The 12,187-nt window shown below is 40.0% G+C and overlaps 1 protein-coding gene across 1 annotated transcript in view; it reads right to left on the bottom strand.

Moving 5' to 3' along the window:
* The window catches only part of LOC113156338 (alpha-tectorin-like), an 80,731-nt gene that overhangs the window by 48,909 nt on the left and 19,635 nt on the right, over positions 1 to 12,187 (bottom strand). The window lies entirely within an intron of this gene.

Genomic DNA, 12,187 nt, shown 5'->3' with positions numbered 1-12,187 from the left:
AATTAAAGATAAAAGTGATTAATGCACACAAAGAGGTTTTAAGTTTATCACCATGCACATTGGTTCCCCTGGTGTTCTGAAGCAAAATTATTCACCAAAAATACAAAACCAAACTTAACAACAAATAGAAATACAACTCAAAAGCATAAAGAGCATAATATGTTGATTTGATGAAGATTTTAAAATATGTTTAGATCAGAGTTTTGGCAGTCAGCAAACTGGTTAGCAGGGACACCACTGAGATCATCTATCCTGTAGTACTGCTTGCTTTCTCCACATTGTCCACTAAAAAAGACATATTTACAGTAGGTCAATTGTCCAAGTCCTATGTCATAGACAAGAAGAATACATAATTTATTAAATGAATAGAGAGTTTTACCTGCACGCTTTGATCTTGAGACCAGTGGTCCTAGTGAGATGGCAGTAGTGTCATGGTAAGATACGTCTCTGCGAACTCGCCCGTGGTAACCTGGGTAGCAGTGCTGCAGGAAAACCACATCAATGTAATTTACTGATGCTTCTGTTGTTAATCCCTTTAATCTTAATACAAACACAATTGTGAAGTACTTACAGCTGTGCAGTTGTTTTGGCTCAGAAGACAAAGGTGGACCTGGCAGTGCAGGTAGATGGATGAAAAGTTGGTGAAGCTGAACATCCTGAAGGAGAATCTGGCCACAGTGGAGATGCCATTCTGAACCAGCTCCACTGTACCATCTTCTTGATTGGGACACCTGGATGACAGAGGGAGTTATAGAAGGTACAGTGTTACCAGGCAGACAATGAAGGACCAAGGTTGAACTCAAAAAGAGAGGATGGTTGACGCTAATGCAGTGAGGTCTTATTAAGGATAATTTATGCTTTATTTCAAAAACAAGAATATGTGTTTTCTAAGATAAGGTATAGAAGCAGTAATCTATTACTGTGCACTAATGAGATCCCAGCGGGTAGGATAGTCAGCATCGTTGACCGGCGTGGCCCAACAGGACTCCAGAATGGTGGAGATCTGACGTTCATCCACTCCTTCTGCCCGCACCTCCACATACAACCTCTGGTCTATTTCCACTTGTATGGTACTGTTACTGGTCAGGGGGACGTGGAAGTCAGCGTCCTGGTAAGGGATCATTCTCAAATGATACTGTCCACTGCCACATGGAAGCTTCTTTCTTATAATGCTGCACAGAACAACATATAGTATGAACACATTTGAGAAGGACATTACATTTATTAAGATAAGATAAAATGTATACTACATACATTAAAATGAACAAGGACATTTATATATATGTAAAACCCTATTAGCATTAACTATGGACAGTTGTTGATATTACAAGGACTGTATTAATCAACACCTAAGGCTGGAGTTGATAGATAAAAACATACAGAGGAAAAGATATTGTCACCTCTCTATAGGGTTGATGCCCACATCCATGGACAGAGCCTGACTCAGAGGATATGAGCAGCAGAAACCTACAGTGATGTTTCTCTGGCGATGGACTAGACCTCTAGCGAAATCCACACTGCCCTCCATGGCATTCTCATACATGAAATGTGTTCCATTGCTCTTTAGGTTGAAATGAAAAAATGGTATTAGTTGAGTATATGTAATAACTAAAACTTTACTCAGCCAGCATTGAGAAATCTGTGGTGTAATGACTGCACCTTGAGGACTGTTCCACACTGCTGGTTATCATTGTCGAAATGGAACAACAGTCGTCCGTCCTGGACAGTTCCCCTACAGGAGTCATCACGAAGATGGAGGGCCCTAAAGTCAAAGCCAGCCTCAAACAGCTGACAACGTGACACTGACATGGTGCCTGAGCTACTGGAACAAGCAATGGACAAGTCTAGGAAAGAAAAATAAAATCTGTAGTTTTGTATAGTCAATCAACAGTAGTTTGAAATATATCTGAGCCAAAAAGTGTACTACAACATATTGTGAACAAGTCTGTAGGTTTAAATTGTTAGGTAGTAAATGTTTAGTATTTTGACTCTAACTTAAACATGAGTGAAATCTATTGTTCTGTATTCAATGACCATACCACTATATTTAAGAAATAGATACTCCTCATTGTACAGTTAAACACTGTCAATTCAAAGACCCAAAAAACAAACCAGACAAAGCAGCATTTCAAGAGATGTTGCCCTCACCATAGCTCTGATTGTTGGCTCGAGGGTAGTGCTCATCACAGAAGCAGCCATACACACCATCCTTTTGGCCACACCACTCATAGTCTGTGCAGTTCAGACTTTCACAGGGATCCGATACAGCTATGAAAGGTCGGGATAAATGATGCAAATTAAACAAGGCAACAGAACGTGAAACTGAAATTATTGATTGAAGAAGTAGAGCAAGTATACACCCAGTGCAAACATACCACAAGACAAAGCTGAACGCCAGTCAGAGATGTTCAGTCCCAAAACTGAGCAGGTCCTCTCATATGCTGACACAGCAGAACACAGCATGTTGTTGGCTGGAGTGTACAGGCAGAGATCATAGACACAGGAACTGAAAAATGGCTCAGGATTAGAGTGCTGGTGGCAGGCAGCAAATGGGCCACTGGTGTTGGTGATGACGCTACAAAGCTCTGAGTATTCTTCCCTAAAGCGACAGTTGTTCTGTCCATCATCATTCCTTACATCGGTGGATCCACATCTGGAAAAGACATTTGGTTGATTTTTTATTCCATATTTATTGTAGTATGTATAGTATACAACCGTTCTACAGCTGCTCACCCTGGTTGGCTTGTGTTTGCCTTCCAGCTGTTTCCAAATTGAAAGTCATTTTGTGCCAAAGTTCCATTGGGAAAGACTTTGTCATCTGCAGGGTTGTTGTTGAAGTTTCCACACATCCCAGTGACTTTGTTTCTGCGGTTTTGGCCAATTCGGACCAGTAAGGTGCTCTGGCCATCAAACTGGACTGTCAGGTCTGTGGCATCGACCATGATGTAGCTTCCCTGTCTTACTATATTAGCTAATGTTCCTGCAGTGGTGGGGACAGAAACCTCACTTCCATTTACCTGGAGGGATGACAGATTTACAGAGACAGAGAAACTTAGCTATGTTTAAACCAAACAGTTATATGAGCTAAATAAGTAAGTAATAAAGAGTTTACCGTTAATTTTGTGTTGGCTCCGATCCTGATGTACACACTCTCTGTTTGTCTTGAGAGATAAATATCCACTGCTGATACAAAGGACACAACGTTGTTGCCACGGTGATTATTGGTGGCTGCCACCTGAAACTGGGTTTCACTGATGTCATGGCTCACGCTCTCAGTGATGATGTAAGAGCATGTGCCCTGGAAATGAGCCAGTGCTCCATCAAAGGTGATGTAGTGTGGGTCTCCCAACACAGTGCATGTAGACATAGTATCAAAACAGCCCAGCTGACCATTTCTGATGGTGCACTGTTGTGCAGCAGAGCAAGATGTAGCAGAGCAGCGCAGGTCATTGGGACCATGACATTCACATCTCTGGGAACAACCCTCTGTGTAGAAGGACTCACCAGCCTGTAGTATGTGGAAAACAAGAAGAAAATACTGACTGGAAAAGAAGCAGAATAGTGGAGGAGTAGAAGCAATCTTCCACTCAGGCTTATTAATTGGCTTTAGTCCTAAAAATGGTTTTACTGTAACTTATTTCACAGCCTATATTTCTGATATAGAACAGAAAACTGTTTTTTTTGTAGGTGACTTTAACTTGTAATTAGATGTTGGCAATAATTGCAGCAAAACTGCATTTAATTCACTGGACTGGTTTTACTCTAAATGTAAGAAAACTCCTATCAGTATTTTAATCCCACATTTAATCTATCTAATCTCTTCCTTTATTGACAAAATGTCCCTTAAAGAATTCATAAGACTGTGTAAACTGTTATACTATGCATTTCTCCTTCATTTTTTACAGCGGTAAGTTTTTTCTCTTCTTTGTTTCTTCCTTCTCAATATTTCAGTGGCAATCAAACCACAATTATGTGTTGGTCCCTTATTTTCAGATTTGATCAAATACAATGGAAAATGCACCATTTATTTCAGCACATCAGTTATTCAAATCAAATGTTTTATTTATTTGCAGTCATGACTTACATTGTAGTAGGAACCATCATGCTGGCACCCACAGCTGCCCACAGGGACACAGCTTCTCCCACTCCTTCTGAAGCCTTCATTGCAGAAACAGCCCTCAGAGCATGCCTGCTCACAGGTGGCATTACTGGTGCTGGCACAAGTGTGGCCACAGTCTGTTCCACACAACTCATAATGGCTGTTGGCCATTGGACAGTCGATTGCTAAATAATTGAGGAAATTATTTATTAATTTATTAAATATTGCAAAGAACAGTATAAGTAGTAAATTGAAAATACACAACCTAAGTCATTAAATTAAGACCATATGTAGAATATTCTGATTGCTGGCACTTTGATACAAGACATTAACTCCTTTACTCACTGCAGGTGGTGTTCTGTCTCCAAGGGTAGATTCGAACATTAGCAGACTGACAGGCCCTAACATATGCTTGAATGGCTCTGCACAGAAGATCTTGACTTCGACTTCCCGACACACACACATCAAACACGCAGTCATTGAAATATGGTGTTGGGTCCACCTGCTCATGGCAGAAGCTGAAGGGCCCGTCGGCTGCTTGAAGGACTTGACACTGAGCTCTAGCAGGTTGTTCATTGCTACATCGTTGGCAGGAGGAACCACATCCACCACTGCAGGTGTAGTTTCCTGCCACCTTCCAAGCAGTACCAAACTCATCTGGAGTGGTGACTATTTGTCCAGTTGGAGTGTGGAAGTCGTCATTTGCATTGCCATTGAAGTTTCCACAAAGTCCACATGTTTTTTCTCTGATGATAATGATTTGAGAAACAATTGCCATTAATCAGATCATAGGTGCATGATAGTGCAATTCATAGTGATACACAGATGAATGATGCACTTATTAGTGAAATAGGTAAAGACAATCACAATAAAATAGACATTTTTGAAATATCAATACCATGAAACAAATGACTAAAGTAAATAAGTAATTATTCTAATAAAAAGACAGAGACAAAAACTTTTAGTCTGTTTTTCTAATCTACAGTGCTTTCAGGTGCCCTTAGAATCTTGGAAAGACTGTTCCAACAGCTTGTAGGATAAAAGCAAAAAGCTGCGTCACTAAAAAGATTTCCTTTTGGAAGAACAAAAAGATCCTGCAAAAACACTGGAAAGGCTTTTCTGGTTCATATGTGTTAAAAAGATATGGATGTAAAACCATGAAGTGCTCTATAGAGTGCATACATTTTATAAGAAAAACTAACAGGCAATGTTAAGACCCCAAAATACTGTAATGTTTACCATGCTTCAGTGGTCAGTCAGTGCTGAGGTGGCTGGTAATTGTGTAAAGTAATAAGAACATCATGAATTTCAAAATTTTGAGCTGCTGTGAATGTACCTGTAATTTGAAGGAACAGAGATGGACACTGTACTCCATCCATCATATGAGACACTGAGACCAAAATCTGTACTGATGATTGTGTGGGATCCACTGGCAGAGACAGACACAAGACTTCCATTCAAGGAAACTGGTAAATTTTTTGTTATGCCATTTACCTATATCATTGGAAAAACAAAGTTGGAAAATATGTTAGTGAATAGGACATTTAATTATTAAAAATAAGCAGTTCAGGTTTTGTGAACAAACTATGTAATGACATGGGTTCTAAATAATATCAGGCAATTTTTTCTTTTCTATTGGCTGACATAAGCAAATAGTGATATATCTGCAATTGGATATCAGAGCATGACTATCTGGGACTTTAACAATCATATCTCTTCTTGGGAATATGAATATGACTAGCTCACCTCTACGATGCCGCTGCTGTCTCTAGACACATGGATTTGGTAGCCGTAAACATTCACGAAAACCTCAGCTGTAATGGAAACTGACAACCCACTCAATGGTTCATTCTTGGCTTCCACAGAAAACTGGTGGAGTTCATCAGTGGCATTGCAAACCGTTGCCAAAACATAGCGACAGGTTCCCTGGAAGTCATATGCCTTGTGATCAAAAGTGTAGTAGTGAGGATCTCCAGAAGCATAACAGGTGCCAGGTGGGTTTGAATAGCAGCCAACCTCACCCCCCACCACTCGGCAGGATTCCTGGGGACCACAGGAGTTGGGGACACACTGGACTAAGCCAGTTGTACCATCACAGGTGCACAAGCTCTGACATTCCTCACCATCCAAGAACCTTTCACCACCTTGCCGGTAACGTCCTTGGTGATAGCATCCGCAGGATGTTGGTGGCACACACTGGTTGCCATTGAGGACAAGACCATCATTACACTGGCAACCCTCCTGGCAGACAGTGTCACAGGTGAAAGGGAAAGAAAGGCTAGGGCAGGTGGAAGGACAGGAGCTTCCACAGACTTCATAATGGCTGTTTAGAGGGCAGGTTGGCACTAGAGAAAGGTAAACACAATGATTTAAACAGGGAAATGCATACTTCTATATGATATCCAGACTTAATACAAGGGGAGGGTAAATGCTTACCACAGCCAGTTGTGTTCCTCCAGTCTCTCAGGGGAACACCCCTCTGTTGGCATATTAGTACGTAATCTCGTAGGAACTCACAAAGTACTGATGCTGGATTTCTAGAGGTTCTAATCACCTCCCTACATGCTTCCACATACTGTTGTGGGTCTACAGTGGCCCAGCACTGGGTAAATGGCCCATGTGGTGAGACAAGAATGCCACACTGCTCACTAGAGTTTCCACTAGAATTTGAATTTCCACTGTCCACACAGTCTGCGGAGAGTGAGCCATCTCGCCAGCTGTCCCCAAAGTCCTGAGAACTACTGACCACAGTGCCATCAGGTGTGCGGAAGTCATCATGTGGTTGACCATTGTAATCACCACAGAGTCCACCCAGTGATCCATTGTAAATGCCAGGTGCAGTTACACGCACAAAGTGAGGGAAGACTGTCTGCACAGTTACACCGAAAGAGGTGCGAAGAATGATGCTGTTAATGCTGCTGCGGTAGACTTGGATTTGGCTGGATGTTGTGCCGAATGGTAATCTCACAAGTTGACCATCAACCTAAAGGGCCAATCACATTCATTTTTATAATTAACATGATTTAAACAGAGTGATGCCCTACTACATATACAGATGTAAAAATAAATACATGATGGCAGCATCGGATCCTTTTTAAAATCTATAGACATTAACATTGAGTTAAAATGATTAAATTACTTACATGAACTGTGCTGTTCTCTGTCATTTCAATGGACACGTGTGTTCCCTCTGCTTCAACATTTAGTAACTTGACAAAACCTTGTTGGCCTCTGGGATCTTTTTCCACTGTCACCTTAAAGTGTGAGCGAGGAGAAGACTCCATCACTTTGGCAAGAGTCAGTCGACATGCTCCCGGATACTGGTATGTTACTCCATCAAATGTATGATATGACCCTGGGCCGCTTATCCAGCAGGTTGCATAGCTGTTAGGTCTGCATCCTCTTTCTCCCTGCTCCACACTGCATGTTTCAAGTGGGCCACATCCATAGGACTGACACGTCATGGAGCCGTGACTGCAGCTACAACGTCTCCCACAGTCATCACCTAGTATTACAGTTTCTCCAGAGCGGTAGTATCGACCTTCAAAGCTGCAGCCACACTCAGCCTCAGGGACACAGACCCCACCACTGAGGATGTAGCTTGAATTGCAGACGCAGCTCTCCTGAGCAGGTCGAGGGCAGTTCTGGGTGGAATTGGGATTGATGCAAGTAGCTGGACATCCTGAGCCTTGGGGCTCAAAGTGGCTGTTGGCAGGACAGATGATTTCTAGACAAAAAAAAGGACATTATTTTTAATATCATGGACATTTTCTCCAGCTAGTATTTGGATTAAAGCAAACTGACAGACATACCACAGAAGCCTTGTCTCCTCCAGCTTGGCAGCTGGATACCATTCTGCTGACACTGACTTGCGTACACATTCAGGGCTTGGCACAGAATGGGTTGGTATCCCCCTCCTACGCACAGATCATACACACAGCTCTCTACAAAGCTCTGTGGAGAAAGTTGTTGATGGCAAGAAGCAAAAGGTCCAGAGCTGCTCGAAAGGATACCACAGTGGTCTGCATTGCTGTATAACTCTCTCTGATCCTCAGTGCAGGCAGCACAACTCAAGCCGCCACAGCGAACATTGCATTCAGGCTCATTATCCTCATCATCCCCTGATGCCTGCCAGCTATTGGCAAAAACTACATCAGAGCTCACAACCGCACCTTGGCGGGTTCGAAAGTCATCATTGGGGTCATTGTTGAAGTTTCCACAAAGGCCACATGTTGCATTCTGGTAAGTGTAGGGCACGCTGATTGTGACATAATGGTAGTTGTCATAGGATACTTCCAGTCCAAAGTCAGTACTGACAACAACAGAAAAGCCAGACCAGTAAACCTGGACAGTGTTATTTCGTAGGGAAATTGGAGTGGCTGCAAAGTTTCCATTAACCTGTAAATAGACCAACAGACAGATATTTAATTGTAAAAGAACTAAATTAAAAACATAAAGCAAGTGGAAAATGTGCGTTGCTAACCTTAGCTTCACCAGGACGTCCTTTGACAAGCTCAATTGTTTCATTATAGACATGGACTTTGACCAGCCGTGTCCAGGCAACACGTGTACTGCCCCTGTGTTCATTCTTGCCTTCTACTCTGTAGTAGGGCAGCTCCAGACCACACTGCTCAGATAGAACATAACTACAGGTGCCCTGAAAGTGAAACACTGCATTATCGAAGGTATAGTAATGTGGATCCCCGCTTATGGTGCAGGTTCTTCTCTGCACAGTCTGGCAAGAAAACTGAAAGGAAGTTGGTCGGCAAATCTGGGAAAAGCTGCAGGGTTGTTGGTGACACTGCAGGCCAGCTGCGCTGCAGGTGCACTTCTGTGCACAGGTGCTGTCAGTCCAGAAAGAGTCACCCAGCTGCACAGGTTCACCTTTGAAAAATAATAATACAACATTTGTCTAAAGGCTGCAAACAGTACATTTCAATTATCATAATATTATAATACATTATGTATCATATAAAGATATAACAATGTCAATAACCCTCTGATTTTGGTCTTACCATTGAAAGTGCAGCCTCTTTCTCTATTGTCTGTCCGGAAGGCCCAACGACCAGGTAAGTGGACATTGCTGCCCAGGCTGAAAAAGGAGTCACTGCCTGTTGCATTATTAGTGAAGGATCCAGGGATGGTGTAATATTGAACGGAGTTGATTGTGTCATATCCAGCCTGAAATATACATGTCATATAAATAAAAATAATTTATTAAGAGTAGTTTTCTTTTTTTGATGTTGCCGGTGGAAAGAGGTAAAGTATGTTTTTCAATTCTAACCTCTACATTGCGAGTTGTTGCCGCTATGCTCCCATAGTTCATCAGAACAAATGAATACTGGCCAGCAGAGATCAAGACTGCTTGAAACGTTGTTTGCTGAAAAAAAAATACTTATGATTGTTATTGAACAGCTAATGACAAGTGAGCCACACATACACATAATATGTATTTTCTTCACTTAAAAGAGGAGGAGTTACCGTTCCAGAAGTTGGAAAGTAGGCCACCTGATACCATGTTGCAACAAAGACATAGTTGACATGTACGTTCAGTGTTGGGAAGTAGGTGTTAATGTCCTGTGTAGCTCGTTGGACGACACTGCCACTGGTAAACTGGTCGTAGTAGATCTGACCATTTTGTCTGTTGTCTAAATCTGCCCAAAATGGAGCAATGATGTCTATGGACCCATGTACTGGAAATATCTGAGGTGAGAAACTATACCAGGGACCAGTAAAGGTCAAGTGGCCATTGTTGTTGACCTAGAAACAAACACACCAATACTTATTAACAACAAACCTGTGTATAGCAACTGCAGTCACCATCAGTCAAATGTTGTCAAGTAGAAACATTATTCTTAGTTCATTACAAAACCACCACCATGCCACTTTTATTTTTTGGAAATACTTTATGCAAATACGTACTGTTTGTATTGCTATAAGATTTTACAGTATAACCATAGATATACTAGCTATAGTCATATAAACTCCAGTAATTCTTTAGTATATCAAACATTGAAGTAAAGTTGAAATCACAGAATTTTTAATTTACTAAATTTAATACTCAACCAGTGGATCAACATTTGATTTTTACTTTACTCTGTAAAATATACTAAAATTCTTACATAAATTTGATTATACGGCTGTCCAAACCAAAAAAAGGTTCGTGGCAGGGAAATCTGTGGTGAACTTCCATCATCTGATACAGGACATGTTGTTCCAGATATTGGGTATAAGTGTCCTAGGATGACATTTTGGGAAAAACAACAAAAACAAACATCAATGTTGACCTAATTGTCAAATGCTATATTGGCAACTCTTGCAGAAGGACAGAGTTGTGTTTGCTCAGCAGTTTCACTCCCAACATTCTGAAAAACAGTTTGAAGACAGACTTCAACAACTTCATACGCAATTAAAAACATCTTTGTTTCTAAATCTGTCACTTACATTTAATCAAAGTACAAAGTAGGCTTTTGTGCTTGCTCTGTACCACACTTGCAAATGGCTTTGAATATAAGCATCTACATGTAAATGTAAGACAAATAGCAAGTCTGAGGAATTAAGTGCAGTCTGTATCAAAATAAAGTATTAAATACATTATTACCAATCAGTAATAATAATACTGACAATAATTTAGACATTTAGAACATTATAGTACTGCCCTTATCATAAAAATACTTGGATATTTCTTTACATTTGCATTAGTCATTCCTGACAGTCATAGAGCTTACCTGGTGCTGAAAAAGCCACTGTAGCTATGAAAAGAAATGCAAATAAATGAAAAAGAAAAACATATTTACATTATTAACATTATTAATCAAAGGTCAGATAATTAACTCAAGCTAATGCATCAGCAAAATAAAAGTCAGTCATAGAGCTTACTTGGTGCTGGAGTAGTCACTGTAGCTATGAAAATAAATGAATAAAAACATATTTACATTATTAACAATATTAAACAAAGGTCAGTTAATGAATTCAAGTAAATGCATCAGCAAAATTAAAGTCGGTCATAGAGCTTACTTGGTGCTGGAGAAGTCTCTGTAACTATGAAAAGAAATGAATATATGAATAAAAACATATTTATATTATTCACAATAATAATCAAAGATTTGTTCATTAAATCAGGTAGATGTTTACATCAACTTTTATAGAGTATGCGGTTTGTTATTTTTCTCAACATGAGCTTTGCTAAATTTAAGGCTTTTTTTTTTTTTCAGGTAAGCATGTCTTTAAGTGTGTGTAAACTATCCAGGTCCACAATCTCTCTCTTCTACTGCACTCTGCCAAACAACATAATCTGGTGGCCCCTACATCACACAAGTAAAGTTCCTAAGCAAAGCTCTTCTACTCAGTGGTTTCACAATGGTGGAACAAACCGTGTTTGCTCAGTAACTTCACTCCAAATATTTGAAGAACTGTTGAAGACAGATCTCTTCCAGTATTTTTTTTTTCTATGCACATAAAATTAATTCATTAATTCATAAGAGTGATTGAGAATCAATTTACAGTTCTTTATGCTGTCAACATTGTAACCACACTTCAATATATTTTTCACATTCACATTTGCACATCTAAGATACTCTTTCCTGACAGTCATAGTGCTTACCTTGTGTTGAATTAACCCCTGCAATGATGAAAGGAAATGCATATAAGTAAATTAAGAAGTAGCAACATTACTTACATTATTAATCTCAGATCAGTTAATGAATTTAAATAAATGCATCAACAAAATTAAAGTAGAATTAATTACAGCAATTAATTGTTTTATGCTAGCTTGTTTTGTTTCACATCTGACACATTTTTTATGTAAACCATAGTAGAATGTTTGGCTTTTTCCAGATGATCTTTGTCAGATTTGAAGTTTTACCTAAGCTCTTTCAGGTAAACATGTTTTAAGTCTGTGTAAAGTATCCAGGTCTACAATCTATCTCTTCTACTGCACTCTGCCAAACAACATAATCTGGTGGCCCCTACACCACAAAGGTAAAGTTCCCAAGAAAAATTACATACCCTATATTTCTGAAATCACTTGAGAATCACATAATAATAATATTCATATTTATTCACCAAATAGCAAGATCAAGGAATTCA

The sequence above is a fragment of the Anabas testudineus genome, chromosome 19 (genome assembly GCF_900324465.2).
Source record: "Anabas testudineus chromosome 19, fAnaTes1.2, whole genome shotgun sequence".
NCBI lineage: Eukaryota > Metazoa > Chordata > Actinopteri > Anabantiformes > Anabantidae > Anabas > Anabas testudineus.
Note: the sequence above shows the minus strand (reverse complement) of the source record. Positions and strands in the feature narration are given on the sequence as shown.